General features: G+C 34.6%; 1 pseudogene; it reads right to left on the minus strand.

The window, feature by feature from the left end:
• Positions 1-3,583: 3,583 nt before the first annotated feature.
• On the minus strand, positions 3,584-3,702 carry LOC112482143 (annotated as a pseudogene).
• Positions 3,703-17,242: the final 13,540 nt, after the last annotated feature.

A 17,242-nucleotide genomic window follows, 5' to 3' on the forward strand; every position in this document is an offset into this window, starting at 1 on the left:
TAATCACATATACAAAGCTCTTTTTACCATGGATAGTAATGGATTTTAGAGTTTAGGATGTGGATGTCTTTGGATACCATTTTTCTGCCTACCACACTTCCCAAATGAGTAAGAGTTCATATTGTTAAGACTGTGATTTCAGTAAGGATTTAAAAGAGGTTGCATCAAAAATCTCTTCTTACAAAAGGAGTGGGAGAGAGAAACTCAGTATGTCCCCAGAAAGAAAATAAGGCTGCCTGTGTCCAGATCTCAGACCTGCCAAAGGGATGGTCAGTGCTTCTTCTCTGTGATTTTTCGAAGCATTGACCTTTCTTCTCATTGAAAACAAGATGATGTGTGTGCTTGTACCATGAGGACATTTTCTATTGGGAAAGTAGAGAGGCTGCAAGTTGTCACATTTGGCTCTGCCTAGGCAGGAGAAGTGTCTTCCTCTTTCCTCTGACTGCCCAAACTTCTTGATGTTGGTGGCAGAAAATAACCAGAAAATAGGAACACAGTCTCAGAGGTTGTGTATTCTCACATCCATTTCTCTCAATTTTGTTGCAAGTTCTGGCTATAGGAAGACATTTTATAGTGGGTGGGCTATTTCACTTGAATGTCAGGTTTACTTTTTGACAGGTGGCATTCATGGCAACAACTATTTATTGATTTCCTCATACACTCCAATCCAAATGTAGGAGCTTTATATATTTATTTACATTTTTGTGTAGCTTTTCCACACAGATTTTGGAAACATTTCCTTAGGTCTTTTTCAATCTGTTTTGGGTAGAGATAATAGTAAATGCCATCTCTGTGTCACAGATGGGAAACCAGAGGCTACTTGAAGTTAAGCATCAGTCAAGGTAATCACAGAAGTAAAGAAATTAGGCATCGAATTCTATCTTATAATATGAATTCTGCCCCTATGGAAGCCAAATACTAGCCACAAAGATGTCCTAATCCCTGGAACCCATGACAATGTTAATTTATGTGGTAAAAAGGACTTTGCAGATGCAATTAAGATGAGAATCTTGAGATGGGGAGATTATTCTGGGTTATCAGGTAGACCCAATGTAATCACAAAGGTCCTTCTCAGAGAAAGGCAGGAGGGTCAGAGCCATTGGAGAAGGAAGTGTGCCAATAAAAGTAGAGGATACAGTGATATGAAGTCATGAGCCAAGGAATGTGGTGCCCTCTAGGAGCTAGAAAAGGCAAGGAAATATTCTTTCCTAGAGCCTCCAGAAAAAAAATACGGTTTTGCTAACAAATTGATTTTAGCCCAGTGAAATCCATTTTGGACTTTCAAGCTCTAGAACTAAAAGAGAATAAATGTGTATGGTTTCAAGCTATTAAGTTTGTGGTGATTTTTTATAGCAACCATAGGAAATGAATATACCCAGTGTTCCCCTGGACTTACGGCTAAGTGCTTGACAAGCTTCTAGGTAAGATCTTAACTCTGAGGCCCAGGTCCACAGAGCAAACTGTGTGTCCACTTTGGATGACCTCAAGGATATCACACTTAACATGTCTAAAACTCAAGTCCTTTTAACCTTCCCAGCTACCTCTCGATCTGCCACATTTCCTACATTCCCTGTTTCCGTGAAGGCTGCATCTGTTTACCAAGTCAGATCAATGAGTTCATCACAGATTCTCTCCTTTCACTTCTCTCTCATTATTTCTTTTAAAATAATATCCTCTCAATTATTATTTCACCTCTCAATTTTAGGGCCTCATAATTTCTCCATTCATATCAGTCTACTCTTCAAAACTGTCACGGTCATTAAAAACAAAGAAAATCTGAAAAACTGTCACAGCCAAGAGCCTGTGTAGACATGGCTTTAGTTAACAATAATTTACCAACTTTGGTCCATTAATTGCAACAAACATACCACACTAATGTACAATGTTAATAATAGGGGAAATGGAGGATGAGGGATGTATGGAAACTCTCTGCACTATCCTTGTTATTTTTCTGAAAATCTAAAACTGTTCTATAATTAAAAAAATATTTGTTTATTTAAAAAATTAAATTTATGTATGTACGTATATATATTATATATCATCATGTTTATGATTAACTACTTTTATAACACACTTAAGTAATTTCCTTCTAGCTTATAATTTTTTCTTTCTTCTCTCCCTCCCACCTTAATTTTTGTTTGTTTTGTTGCCTACTATGTTTTCAGGTCTATAATATATATATTTTATTTTTAAACTATACTTATTGCCTTAAAGATTTATCTATAAATTGGTTATATTGAAAAACTAATACATGGCAATCACAGTATTATTATTGTGGAAATATTTATGTAGCACTAAATAGTATTGTTGGGGGAATATGGAAGAAACATAATCCTTTATGTCTTTCTTAACTGAAATCAATCTTTTAAAAAAATTTCTTTCTTCTTTTACTTCTCTCTTTAAGAATCTTGTATCTTATGCTGTCATAGTCTTTAAATTCTCTTATTTTTAAAAAATATTATCTCAACAATTTTTAATTCATACAGGTTCACGGGTAAAGTTACTTTTTATATATCAGAAAATGTTTTAGCTTTGACATTGGCTTTGTGAATTGTATGGCATAGAACTTCAAGTGAAAATAATTTTCTCTCTCAACTTTGAACAATCATTATGTTATTTTTTAAATCTATTTTTACTGATTAGAAATCTTATGTAATCTAAGTGATTTGTTTGCCAACTTTTTCCCTGCCTGTGGCAGCTTTTAATATTCTCTTTACATTTTGAGTTGTAAAATTGCACTAGGAATGCCCAGGTGAGTATCTTTTCTGTTTTTATTAATTTATCTTTTACAACACACAGTGGGATCATTTCGATGTGAACATATGAATATTTTACTTTATTATATTTGACATTGTTATTATTTCTATTCTTGTTTGATTTTTTTCTCTTTTTCGTTATTATCTTTCTCCTAGAAATACTATTAGTTGAACCCTTGGATTCCTGGATAACAATATCCATGTTGCCAAGTTTTTCCTCTTATTTGTTCATTTTTCCTTTTTTCTTGAATATCTTTGAAGAGTTTTTCAACATCTTCCAGATCCTAGATAATATCTTTGGCCATTTTCTTTTAATCATTCAACCCTTTTACTAACATTTTCAGTCTGGCAATATTATAATTTCCAAAAATACTTTATTATTTTCCTATCATTCTCTTTTCATGGAAACCTTTTCTTATTTTACTAGTATTACCAGACATCTCAAATCTCTCTGAAGATGTTCAAATTAGTTAAATGTTCTTTCCTTTTTTCTCGAATTATTTATTTCCTCTGGCAAAGTTTTTTTAATTGTTTATATTTTTAATTCATCATAGTCTTTCTCTTTCCTTAAATAAATTGTGATTCTTGTTTTACATTTATGAATGTGAAGTTACTTTGTTATAGATTTTTTTTTATTTTTGAGCCTCTGAACATTTTGTAATATTTCCTATTAAAACCTAAAAAATGAAACTACCTATTGAATTTCACTTCTTGTCATTCTCTTTTTTATTTTTTCTTTTTTTTTTAGGCAAGGCAACCCTTGATTGGCCTCACAGATTGCAAGGACCCTGTCAGTTTACAATCCCTTATTTTTTTTTTATTTTTTACGCCTACAGCACCTGTTCTTCCTAGGTGGTCTCCCAACTAAGTACTAACCAGGCCCGACCCTACTTAGCTTCCAAGATCAGACGGGATTGGGCTTGTTCAGGGTAGCATGATCATAGACCCATTTTTTATAGTAAAGCTTCATTGAGTGATATAACTAATGGAACTTATGTGATTTAGGTGTCATATTCATTTTCTTCTTATCCTGTTTCTGTATACTCTGTTCCTTTTTTTATTTTTTGGTACAGTGCTTTTATAGACTAAAAGTCAAAAAAAACATGATTTATTTCTTTATAGAAAAATGTTTTCTGATTTAAGTATTTTTCTCTTTCTTTTAAAAAATCTATAAAAAAAATTTCTAAATGTTTACTTATTTTTTAATAGTTTTTCCTTAATTTTTGCCAGGCTCTTTACATGTATAGTTTGGGCTCTTTCTTTACATGAGGCCTATAATTCATGTTAGTAAAATTTTTGCTACAAGTGTTCTGTTCTCTCCTTCTGAAAGTCATATCACATCATAGCCTGGAACCACTGAAGCACTCTTGTCTTTCTTCCTTCCCTTCCTCCACTCTCTTCTCTATCTTCCTTTTTTTGCTCTCAATAACCCAGCACAACCTATTGAGGCCCTTCCAGCACTTCTTTTGCTCTGGAAGAAGGTGATGAGAAGGGGGACCAATTTAAGGGCCCATAGTACAGCCACCTCAACCCATTTCCCAGTCTTCACTGGGAAAAAGATGGGGGGTTCTGCTTTCTCTGCCTCCTTCAGATCGTCTTTATTTCTACCAGCAGGTGGATGACACCTTTGTGGCCCGAGGACCAAGGTCATCTTGCCCTTGCTTTTATATTCCATTGACTCTTCTCATTGGTAACAGGGCAAGGTGAGGTGTAGTGGGAGATAAACAATGATAGACACCCCTATCTACATAAATCTTACCTGGTGATATGTTCTTTCTTTAATCGTCATCAAAATTGTGCAGGGTTTAGCTTGTTATCCAGAAAGTTCCTTATTGAAAGAGTCATCTGCTGTCTCTGTTTTGTGCATGGCCTCAGCACAGCCTCACCCAGAGGAAGAGCTCAGAAATATGGAGGAGCAAGGGAACGCACCCTGATGGCATTTCTCTCTCTGGATTTGCCCTTCTTTTCCTTGTTTAGGCCCATTGTTTATGTTTTCATTTGTAGCTGCAACAATAAGTGGTGACATCTTGTCATACTATTGACTCAAAAATTTCTCTGTGTGTGGATCTCAATCTACCTGTTCATTAGATGCCAAACACCAACTGAAAACAGAACCCAAAAAATAGAGTACCATAGATGCACCAATTCATAAAATAAAAATAAAAATACATCGATAACTATTAGAACAGTTTAGGAAAGCAGAGAATGGAGAAGACATAGAGAAAGAAAATGCTCTGAGAGATGCTCAGAGAAACTAAGGATGATTTGCACTTGCCGAGAAGCGAAACTAAAGATAATTTGGATATGAAAAGACAAATCTCTGTGTTTGGTAATAAACTATGGATGTGAATGACTGAATAACACTGACTGCGGGATTATATTCAACAGCCAAACGAAATATGTTACACCTAAAAATGTAAATGTTTTGAAGTCAAAATAAAATTTATCCTGTTTCAATCACTATTCATCTTTGGAGATTTTATTTTCTTTAACTTGAAATAAAACCATTCGATAAAAGCCTATAATTTAATAGGAATACCACACATACTGTGAGATTACCCTGTGTGGGTGTGGAGAATGAAGCATCTTTATGTCCATTCAGAAGTGAGGAATTGCAGAAGTAAAATGATTCCTGTCCTTCTTTGAATGTACACATATACTTTAATTAGAACATAATTTTTTGTATTCCCTGAAGGAACATCAGCTTTGTAGGAACCAAATTAAATGGTAAGTAATAAAGTTGTAATTAAATCGATAGTTGGTTTCCCACTGTGAGCATTGGACACAATGCTTAGGTTTTTTACAATATTTGCTCTAGAGCTCTCATGGGGTCCAGAGGCTGTTATGTGGTATACAAGGCAGTCATTATTAAGAAGAGCAACTCATTTAAGCTTTTTAGAAAATTTTCAAATTATGAAACTTCTTGTTTATAATTGAATTTTTACTATAGGTAGTGATTAGATGTTTCACAGGGAAAGGCTCAGTTAACCTGATTAAAGAAGTCAGTCGTGGATTCCTAGGTTTAAATCTCAGGACAAAATGAAAAGGCATCTATTTGTAAAGCCAGTCGGTAGAAGGCCTTTCTGGACACCCTTCTAGGTATAATAGGTAGAATCTGATTATATCAGCCTAAATTGGGGCAACCAGGACTAAAACTTCCCAGAATTTTAGAAATAAGTCACAGGCCTATCTTTTCAAGTTTAATAATTTTATACTCTGCAGCAATGGCAGTAAAGCATAAAGAGATATTTTTGGGTTTATACTATTTTCCACATATTAAAAATAGTGAGTCATACCCAAATAAATTTTTTTTTATTTTTTATTACCATACCAAGCCCTTTCTTAAGCAGAGGATTTTAAATTGTTAATTGATATGAAATTGTATTTCCAAGAAAGATACTTGAACTGTTTATTCACAGTTTTTTCCAGTCTAAACCACAATTAGCTGTACTCTTAAAGATGTTTAAATTATCTAATCATATTCCCTCTGTTTTAAATTTTTTTATAAATAGATTTATTGACTTCCAATGATTTTATCCAAATTATCTTCATATTATCTTATTTTACTATTTCACATATCTGTAGGTTTTCTCTGATCCAGACATCAGCAAGTGTCTTCAGGTCTTTTAGAGCAAGAACTTTCTGTAAAGAGATCTAAAATTGTGACACTGTCAAATTACTTCAACATGGACTAATACACAAAGGAGAAAAATGACTTATTTTATAGATTCATTTTCAGATATAAAGGACTTGCAAAATACATTTCAAATGGTATGTTGTTTTATTTTTAAAAAATTGGTATTGTTTCTTAAAGATGAATATAGAAAGTGATTTGTTTGCAAAATGTAATAATTATTTATACATTATTTCACAAAATATTTTTATATATACATTTCAATTTAATATTCAAAGTTATTCATACTGCTTCATTTATTTATTTTTTTCAAAAGAGGAAAAAGAAGTTTAGAAAGATGAAATGACTCACTGGCGTCACAAATCTAGGAAAGATTAGATCTTTAATTCCACAGTTTATGTTTTTTCTTCTGTTCCAAACTGTTAACATGACTTCACACAGGCAAAGAGGTCAATTCTACCATTTTCCTATTAGCCACTGTATTATTCTTCCAAAGTTTCCAAAGCTTCCAAAGCTTGAAGGACTCCAGTTCCCTTAGGTAACTATGAATACTCCGGCCTGGCTTGAACTTAGGACAATGTGCTTTTTATTCGATATTTTTGCAGTGACCCTTTCTATATCATAGACTAAACTTCAATAACAAATACAGTAACATAGTATCCTAAATTTAGTCTATTATTATAAATTCCTAGGAGAGCATGCTCCGCTTTCCTAGACTCCTCTCATCAGAGATTCTACTCAATCTGGAAAGGGCCCTGGGAATATGTATTACAAACATCCTAGTGTTCCTGTTCCCTAGCAAGGCTGAAAAACATTGCTTTAATATATTAAAAGTCATCAGTTGTCAATGATATGCAATAGAATTGTTGCACCATAAAGGAAAACTGTAATGCATGTTAGTTTAAATTTAGGGTACCCTTATTGCTATTATTCCTAATAAACTGTGAACCCCAAGAACAAAAATACCTACTAAGAAGGATTCCTGGTGGCTAACTGGGCTCAAACTTAAAAACAGAGCCTAGCAGCCATTTCTAAACAGGGGTCTCTCATGCAAACCACACTTCAGGGAGAAGCCCACACTGAACCACCCATTCCCACACTAAATAGCCTACTAGCATTAAATCTTTATAATGCTTTAGGTAATAAGGTCATTTTAACTGTGTTGATTTTTCCAATCTGAAAACATTGAGTATCTTTCCATTTACATGTATCTTCTTCAATTTCTTTTAATAGTGTCTTATAGTTTTCAGTGTACAGATCCTTCATATGTTTCATTAGGTTTATTCCTATGTATTTTATTCTTTTTGTTGCAATTGCAAAAGAATTTTTTTTTCATTTCTTTTTCTGAAAATTCATTATTAGAATGTGGGAACACTATAGGTTTTTGAACATTGATTTTGTATCCTAAAACTTTACTCTATTTGTATATTATTTCTAATAGTGCTTTAGTGGAGTATTGGGATTTTTTAAGAAATAGAATAAAAGGCATACAGGAAAACAGGTACATATGAATAAACAGAGCTCTCAAATTGAGCAAACAATTCCTTAAGGTCCCTTACATCACTGTCCTTCTTACAGACCATCTTTATCCTCAGATTCAATCAAGTCCATCAAAATTAATTTTTCCTTTCTTTTAATTTCTAATGGATGATAACATTAAAGCTCTGTTTAGAAGTCACTGAATGACAAGAGCAATCACTAAGACATAAAACATCTTAATATTATGACACAAAATAAAGAATATGATTGATTAAAATATTTCACTTTTCAGAATTACGACTGTATCATAAAATGAAATATACCAGCTGACCAAAGATCTCTACTAAATTAAAGAAAGGAATTAAGATATTAGTGAACTACTGTTTCTCTTCTATTACACTGAGAAAAAAATAAAGATTGATAATGTATATGCATATATATTTTTTAATTTAAAAGAATATACACCAAATTGTAGATGAGTTGAAGGAAATTGAAGGTGATGTAATTTGTACTGTTACACTTTATAATTTATAATACTGAGCATCTATTACTTTTATAATCAATATATTTTTAATAAAAATGCATTCAATAAGAGGGAATTCTACAAATGTAATTTATCTGCTTCTTTATTCATATATAGCTGTTTAACTATGAGTTCTACAATCCTGTTGAGTATCTATTATGTGTCATAGTACTGAGTTCAGTATTATGTTACGCACTAAATGAATAAATGTCTCTGCCCCCAGAAGGCAGCCATACCAATTATTTTAGTCTAATGCAGTGGCTGTGGGTTGGACTAGGTTATATTTCCAAAGACTGTATCTCATAGACACAGTAAAGTGAAATTGCTCTGGGTGCTGGAAAATTGATTCCAAAATGTCAAAATTAATCACAAGTCCTCTTTTGTCATGAAATCTTTTCTGAAAATCACTTCCATCATTTTTCACTTTACTGTCTTTCTGATTGACAGATCAAGATGGTTTTGTATACTTTCCACAATTAGTATGGTTCACCATTTAACTAAAATGAGTTTATATAGGATGATAGTTTCTGTTAAATGTAAAAAGTATTTGTTAGTCAGATATATTTGAGTATCAATGACCTAAATGAAATTCACCAGTGGCTCTACAAGAGGGCCTTTACAAGTAGGGCACTAAGAAGCACTAAGAACTTCTCCAGAAGCACATATACCATATCTCCAGACTTCTGGTCTACAGAAGCCCCTTCTCTTAGAGAATTAATCTAAAGCTCCATGAAACTAAAAATGGGAAATGCAACTATAATCAATACTCATAGTGACTTATGCAAAAGATTGTCTCGATTCATATTTTTCATAGTCACAGAATATTTTTTTTTCTTTTCCTAGACTAAGAAGTGAGTCTGTGCTGTATGGCTCTCTTCAGGTTTTTGTAAAGGCATAAAAATAGCTGCACAACACCAAAAAAGCAAAACCACTGATGAGAAGGAATAGAAGAAGCCATTGAGAATGACTTCCCTGCTTGGCCCAATGTCCACACATTCCTGACAGATGCACATGTGTTCATCTCAGTAGGATGATAGAACATTGGAAGCATCCTGTGACTCTCAGATCTCAGATGCCTGTAGAGGTCCATGACGTCCCACACCAATCTATGATCCAAGGAGTCACTAAACCAACAACTTCCTTGTTTTGCACTAAATATTTCTCAGATAGATACACTCTCCCATTTCTATGCTAAATAATATTGGAATCAGAGAAAAATAACATAGCTACTTGTTCCAGGAAATACTTGCTTGAAAGATAAGACTGTGAATCAATTATTAAAATAGCTTATTATCAAAAGTGACATTTTATATCATTAATACTTTCTTCTCAACCTTTCCTCTCTGTGCACACCAACCCAAGTCATAAACAGTGCTCAACTCCAACCAGTTTTCCCTTTGAAAGACTGCCTCAAAACCACCCATCCACATCCCTAAAACCCTATGAACCTTTTCCTCTGACTTCCCCACTGAGACAGTATGCCTATTAAGATACTGCAATAAATCTAATAAAAGTAGCTTTGCTTGATCAATGGGAATTTTGAAAGCATTCTTTATGGAATTGACACCTGACATTTGAAAACTCTAAGAGATCTCTATAATTAAAGAATCTTTAAAAGATCTTTACAATTAAAACAACATCACACAAATATATGCGTACTCACTTTGATTTAATGGATTTACATATTAAAATGATGCTGAAATTGAACATTCACATAACATTAGAGTGACCACATGTACTATATTCCCTAGGTTTTTCCAGGCCCTCCCAAGACATGGAAGTCTTAACCTCTAATTGAGAAAGGTTTAGAAAATGCTGAGTCTTTCAAGTATACTGGGCTCTAAATGTGTATTCACAGAGCAGTAACATGAACCACTCCCCATGCCAGCCCATCTTATCCTTTACAGGCCATTTTGCACTGTCTTCCTTATATCAGTTACAGGACAAGTGATAATGTGTAGGAAACCCAGAAAATAACATATAGCCTCCTTGGTTTTAACAGAATTCTCTCCTTAGAAGGCTCAATCAGAGAACTAGCTTTTACAGCAGCATCTTCAATAAAGAAAAATAAAAAGCTATTTCTAATAATCTTAGTTAAGGTGTGAGTGCATGGTGTGTGTGAGTGTGTTTGTGTCTCTATGTGCACAAACACATTTACACAGGTGTCTATCATCTCAAGTCATGAAAATTTCCTTAAGTTACCAAAGTAGAGAGGTGACAGATTAATGACCACTAAAGTGATTATATTAACAGCCATTACAGAAAACCATGCCTTTCTTTGACCAGTATGTAATTTGCTTTATTAAAACTATAAATCAGGAGGCAGGAAAAATGATGTAGATGATAGAGGCTTCATTCATCCCTCTTGGGACCAATTCAAAGTTGTGACAGAAACATGGAGCAAACAGCAAGGAAAGTCACCTGGGCTCTAGATGTACAGAAGCACTACAACCAGGGAGAGAAATAATTAATCAACCTGCAATGGTAGGAGGTAGGAGGGGACAAAGATGTAAGGCTACCTTGTCCCAAGTGGGACAGAGGCTGAGCGGGACAGAGGTTCCAGAAGCTGCAGATTCTTCTTAAAGGGGCCATGTCAGCAAATGGACTTTCGTAGTAACGGACCTGCTCACTTTGAGCACCAGTGCTGGGTCAGCTGCTTGTGAGGCATCAGGTACTTAAGGGGGACAATGAGTGTCAGAGAGAGGGCTGAAGGTGAGGATCTGTCCTGGGCAGAAGTGCCAGTGGATCCATTATTCCTCAGTTGAGCTCTCCCTCCTCCCAGTGTGCAAATGCAATGCCATAGCCATAGCTGAGACATCATCAAACTGGATAACAGAGGTTGCTCTGCCCAATTACCTGAAACTCCACCTTCTCCAACTCACGGCCTACCCAAGCCACATCCAGGTATATCCTCAGCGAGTATGGTGCTCCTTGCTGAGCAGCGCCAAGACTCACACTGGTGGCACTCGGTTTCAGTGTCTGGTGTGGTTTATTGTGGCAAGTATAAGTACGGCATCTGTGGATTGCTTGCTGAGTCTTAACAGCTGGCCCCAGAGGGGCACATGGTGGGGCTAAACTTGGCTTATAGCTGAACCCCTCTCAGGACTGTGCCACTGGACACCTAACACACAAAACTGTGTTCATAAGACCAGGAGACTTAGGAGCTTTGCTTAGTACATAAAAAGAGACACAGAAAGACAGCCAAAATGAAAAGACAAAGAAGCAGAAACCATATGAGAGAACAGAACAGAGATCCAGGAATAATGGAGTTAAGCAATCTAACAGATACAGAGTTCAAAACACTGGTTATAAAGATGCTCGATGAAATCAGGAGAGTGTAGATGAATTCAGTGAGAAGTTTAACAAAGAGATGGGAATCATAAAAATGGAAATTGAAATTATAAAAGGGAAACAGTCAGAAATGAAAAACACATTATCTGAGATGAAGAATATATTAGATGGAATAAACAGAGTGAAAAAAGAAAAGGATCAAACTACCGATATAGAGGATGGGGAAGCCAAGGACATTCTATCAGAATGGCAAGAAGAAAGAAGCCAAGAGTATAATAATAATTTAAGGAGCCTATGAGACACAATTAAATGTAAAAATCTCTGTGTCATAGGGGTACCTGAAGGAAAACAAGAAGTTGACGAGCTATTTGAAGAAATAATGATGGAAAACTTCCCTAACCTGGTGAAGGAAATAGATATATAACCCCAGGAAGCTCAGAGAGTCCCAAAAAGGATGAACCCAAAGGGCCCACACCAAGACACATCATAATTAAAATGCCAATGGTTAAATACAAAGAGAGAATCTTAAAAGCAGCAAGAGAAAAGCAATTAGTTACCTACAAAGGAGCACCCAAAAGACTGGCAGCTGATTTCTTAAAAGAAAGTTTGCAGGTCAAAAGGGCTTGGCAAAAATATTCAACATGATGAAAACCCAGGATCTACAACCAAGAATACTTTATACAGCGGAGCTATCACTTAGAGTTGAAGGACAGATAAAGAGGTTCCCAGACAGAAAAAAAAAAAAAAAGCTAAAGGAACATCAACACCAAGCCAGTGTTATAGGAAATGTAGGAGGGACTTCTTTAAGAAGAAAAAGCATATATCAAAAACATGAAAAAGGATGGTAATAACTACGTTCCTATAAACAAGTACCTCAAATGAAAAATAATTAAGTGCTTCAACAAAAGATAGTGTGGATGAATGGATAAGAAAACAAAACACCACATATGCTGCCTGCAAGAGATTCACTTTAGATTAAAAGACACACACAGACTAAAAGAAATGGGGTGGAAAAAGATATTGCCTTGATGGACCTAGAGGGTAGTGCACTGGATGAAATAAATCAGATAAAGACAAATATCACATGATTTCACATACATGTGAAATCTAAACAACAAAATAAACAATAACAACAACAAAAGCAGAAAAAAACTCAGATACAGAATTTTTGAGGGCTACTAGATAGGAGGGGGCTTGGAGGGATGGCAACAAAAGGGCAAAAGGATTAAGAAGTACAGATGGATAGTTGTAGAATAGTCAGAGATGTGGATTGTAGCATGGGGAAGATGGTTAAATATGTTGTAATAAATATGTAAGGTGGAAGAGGGGTACTAGATTTAGTGGGGTAATTGCTTTGTGAGTTATGTGGATCTCTGATCACTATGCTGTACTACTGAAGCTGGTATATTATTGTATGCCAACTGTAATTGAAAAAAAACTCATTGAATTACATAATGTACATACAAGCAACTAATTGTCTATTATATTTCAATAAAGCCAGAAAAAATGGTTTAAAAAAAACTGTAAATCAGTTGATCTTTCTCAAATAATGAAACAGAAATGTTTGTACTTGGAAAACCTTCTAATAATGAAAGATAGATTTAAGAAAGCCATGATTTATTGATGGTTTGCTATGCATCAATAAATTTTCAAAAATTATCCTAAGTTCTCTAAGCCAGTGCTTCTCAAAGTTAATGTTCCTGAAGAGCTTGTTAAAATGCAGATTCTTATTTAGTAGGACTGGGTAAGGATCTAGGTGTGATCATAGGGATGGAACTATTCTGTATCTTGATTGTCATGCGGATTATACAAATCTATATATGTCTTCAAATTCATAAAAGCATACACCAACTGTCCAGGATTCCACAAAATTATCAATATCACTTGGAGGGAATACAAAAAGGTTGGAAACTACTCAGACTTAAAAGACTGAAAAAAGAGACATGACAACTAGATGCCATCTGGGATCCTTAACAGGTCTTTACATTAGGTGGGGGAAAAGCACAGGAATAAGTGACACTAATAGGATAAATGAAGAAATTTGAATACAAATTTTATTACACAAAAATATCGTATCAACGTTAAAGTACCTGCGTGTGATGATTCTATTGTTTACAGATGCAGATGTCTTTCTTTCAACTCATGCAAAAATATTTAGGAACAATTTGGCATGATGTCTACAAGTACTGTTCAAATGGTTCAGCAAAACACATGCATATAGAGAAGGAAATCAAATGTGGTAGAACATTAACACAGGTAAAGGTTACATGAATGTGCCTCATACTATTGCGACTAATCAGAAGATTTAAATATTTTCAAAATAAAAAGTTGATATATTAATTTCTTATGACTGTTCTGCGATAAATTTACTGGCTTAAAAGAATATACGCTTTTTACCTTGCAGTCCTGGAGTTCAGTACAAAATGGGTCTTTAGGGCTAAAATCAAGTTGTCAGAAGGACTGGTTCCTTCTGGATGCTCTAGGGGAAAATCTGTTACATGTATTCGCAGCATTCATTGGTTCTTGGCTCTTTCCTCCATCTTAAAAGTGCATCATACCAGCCTCTGCTACCATTGTCCCATCTCCATTCTGCTTGTGGTCTTCCTGCCTTCCTCTTAAAAGAGCCTTGTGATTTTACTGGGCCCACCTGGAAAATGCAAGCTCATTTGCCACCTCAAGATCCTCAGTTTAATCACATCTGCAAAGTCATTTTTACCATGTATGGTAATATATTCACAGGCTCTGAGGAAAAGGCTCTGGTCATTGAGGGGTGGGGACATTGAGGGGTAGGGACATTATTTAGTCTACCATAGTGGGCAAATGAGTTTTTAATCATTAAGAAAAGTCTTAAAAGCATAAATAAGAATATGTGTTGAACAGAATGAAAATCACAATACAATTGATCAAAATTTGTGGGATGCAGCAAGAGAAGTTCTTAGAAAGAAATTTACAGCATTAAGTGATTATATTAGAAAAGAAACATCTCCAACACATCACATCCTAAACTATTTGTAATTATTTGAATCATATTTAATATCTTTTCATGTACATTTGGAACTAGCAGTAGCTGTTTTTATTTCATTTTGAACCTGTACCTATTGGAGGAGAGTAGATCCCCAATAGTTCTGCTAACGCTGATTGATTGAAATTATATACCTGTTCAATTTGCTATTATAATTGTTTTTAATGTTATATACAGATGATATATGCAGCCAAAGAGTGCATTCTAAACTATCATTCTTTTTATAGTTTAAAAGGACAATTTGAGGCTTCTCAGACTTCATAATGGACAAGTGTTGAAAAATAGCACCAAATAAGTGGCAGTAGTTTGATTATTTAGTTATATATTGCTTTGTGCTGTAACTTTTTATTTTGAAATAATTATAGATTCATAGGAAGATGCAAAGAAATGCTCAGCATGTTTCATATATTCTTCACTCCACCTCCACCATCTTCCACAGCTATAGCACAATATCAAAATCAGGGTATTGACACTGGTACCATCCATGTAACTTATTCATATTTCATGAATTATATGTGTACTCATTTGTGTGTATATGGGTCTATGCATGTGTAGATTCATGTGGCCACCACCACAATTAAAATCTCAACTAAACCATCAGCCTAGGACTCCCTCCCTCTTCCTCCTCACCCCCACACTCCTATACCTGGCAACTACCAATCTGTACTTCATCTCTATAATGTCATTTTATGAATGTTATAAAAAAAAAAAAGGAATCATTCAATATATATCTTTTGATATTGGCTTTCTTCACTCAGTATAATTTCCTCTAGGTCCATCCAAACAGTTGCATATGTCGATAGTCTGTTTATTGTTATAGCTGAATAGTGTGCCCTGGCATAGATGTACCACAGTTTGTTTAACAACTCACCCATGGAAGGTCATTGGGTAATTTTCTGTTTTGAGCTGTTACAAATAAAGATACTATGAACATTCATGTACAAATTTCTGCATAAAAATAAATTTCCATTTTTCTGGGAGAAATGCCCAACAGTGCAATTGCTGGTTTACTGAGTAAATCTATCTTATATTCTTTGTATGTTAAAGAAAGGCTTTTTATAAAGTGCTGGCACCAACTCTTCATGAAGTATAACCATATTAACCCAGAGATGTGAACAAAAAGATGGCTTTTTTTTAGCATGCAAGTTGGCACCTGTTCATGAAGTAGCGGTCATCATCTATGTCCACAATCTCTCCTGGGAGGGTTCTCACCTCCTTTTTAAAGGTTTAGAATTAGAAAGGAGACAGGGAAGAATGCTAATGGATACGCAAAATTAGTCAAGATAAAGCATGGGTGCTCACAGACACAGTTCAAAGCTATGAGGCTTGATGCTGAGTGTGGTTACCTGGGAGGAACTTGTGGAGTCCACTCTTGCTGCTCGGAGTACATGCTGCCTCATGCCCTCCACTGTCCTTTCTGATCACAGGACTCAGACCTCTTCCTTATTTTGGAATACTTACATCTGCATCTTTAACCCTTGAGTTCCTCTACACCCACTGAGCATAAAATGGGACAGAAGCTATCAGCTGCCTTTTTCTCAGCTTGATCCATAGAATTTGTAAAGAGGATTCAAAGCTCACAAACAAACCCCCTTCCATTTTCTTAAGGTTCTTATTTTGCCTACATTATTGGTATTCCTTTATTATTTTTATTTACTACTTACTTTTTAGAAGTATTAGAAAAGTATATCTTTGTCTTTAGATGATATAGAATCCTTCTCCTTATAAATGATCCTACCTACTTCTAACTAATTGCCATGACAACATTCAATCTCTAGAATTCTTTGTAAGTGATGTAAAAGAACAATTTATTTCCTATAAAGCTGAAAGATGTTTTTCACTCAGAACCGAAATGTTCTAACTACTCTAGCTTATGCTTTATTTTCATCTTTGCAGCCATGTGTTATGGATTATAATATGAATTTATGACTATTCATTTTTATTGCACATACCATATTTCTCAAGGAATTAATAAATTCCTATCACATACAATGTCAACTACATTCCGTAAGAATTATAATGAATACAGAATTTTTAGTCAGAAGTTCATGGTGATATCAGGTCATTCTGTTATTACTTTCCAGAGTAGACAGATTATTTTGGTATTTTGATGCATCTATTTACCTATTTTTTCAATGTAGGTGGAATTTATGAATATGAAGACCATGGAGATTATTTCTATGGTTCACTGTGCTTTGGAGCTTATAGAAAAAGACTATGTACAAACACAATTTGTCTCCCATATAATTCTTTTAATCAAAATTTCCATTTCTATGTAGTTTATATCTTATCAGTTGCCACTTTCAATTTTTTTCTTTTTGTTATGGGGGAATGAAGAGGCAGAAATGCAATTACTGTCAGATTTTGCCAAGGTTGCCATAGCTGCCAACAATATTCATGTTTTTCTCTTAATAGTGCATAATAAAGCAGATATTATGTAAACAATTTTCGATGCCATCTAAAATTATATTTCCCTAAAGAATTAGGCAACTGGGAGGCTAAGTATGTCTCTTTTCCTTCAGATAATATAGAATCCT

This window comes from Pteropus alecto, unplaced genomic scaffold, assembly GCF_000325575.1.
Source record: "Pteropus alecto unplaced genomic scaffold, ASM32557v1 scaffold256, whole genome shotgun sequence".
NCBI lineage: Eukaryota > Metazoa > Chordata > Mammalia > Chiroptera > Pteropodidae > Pteropus > Pteropus alecto.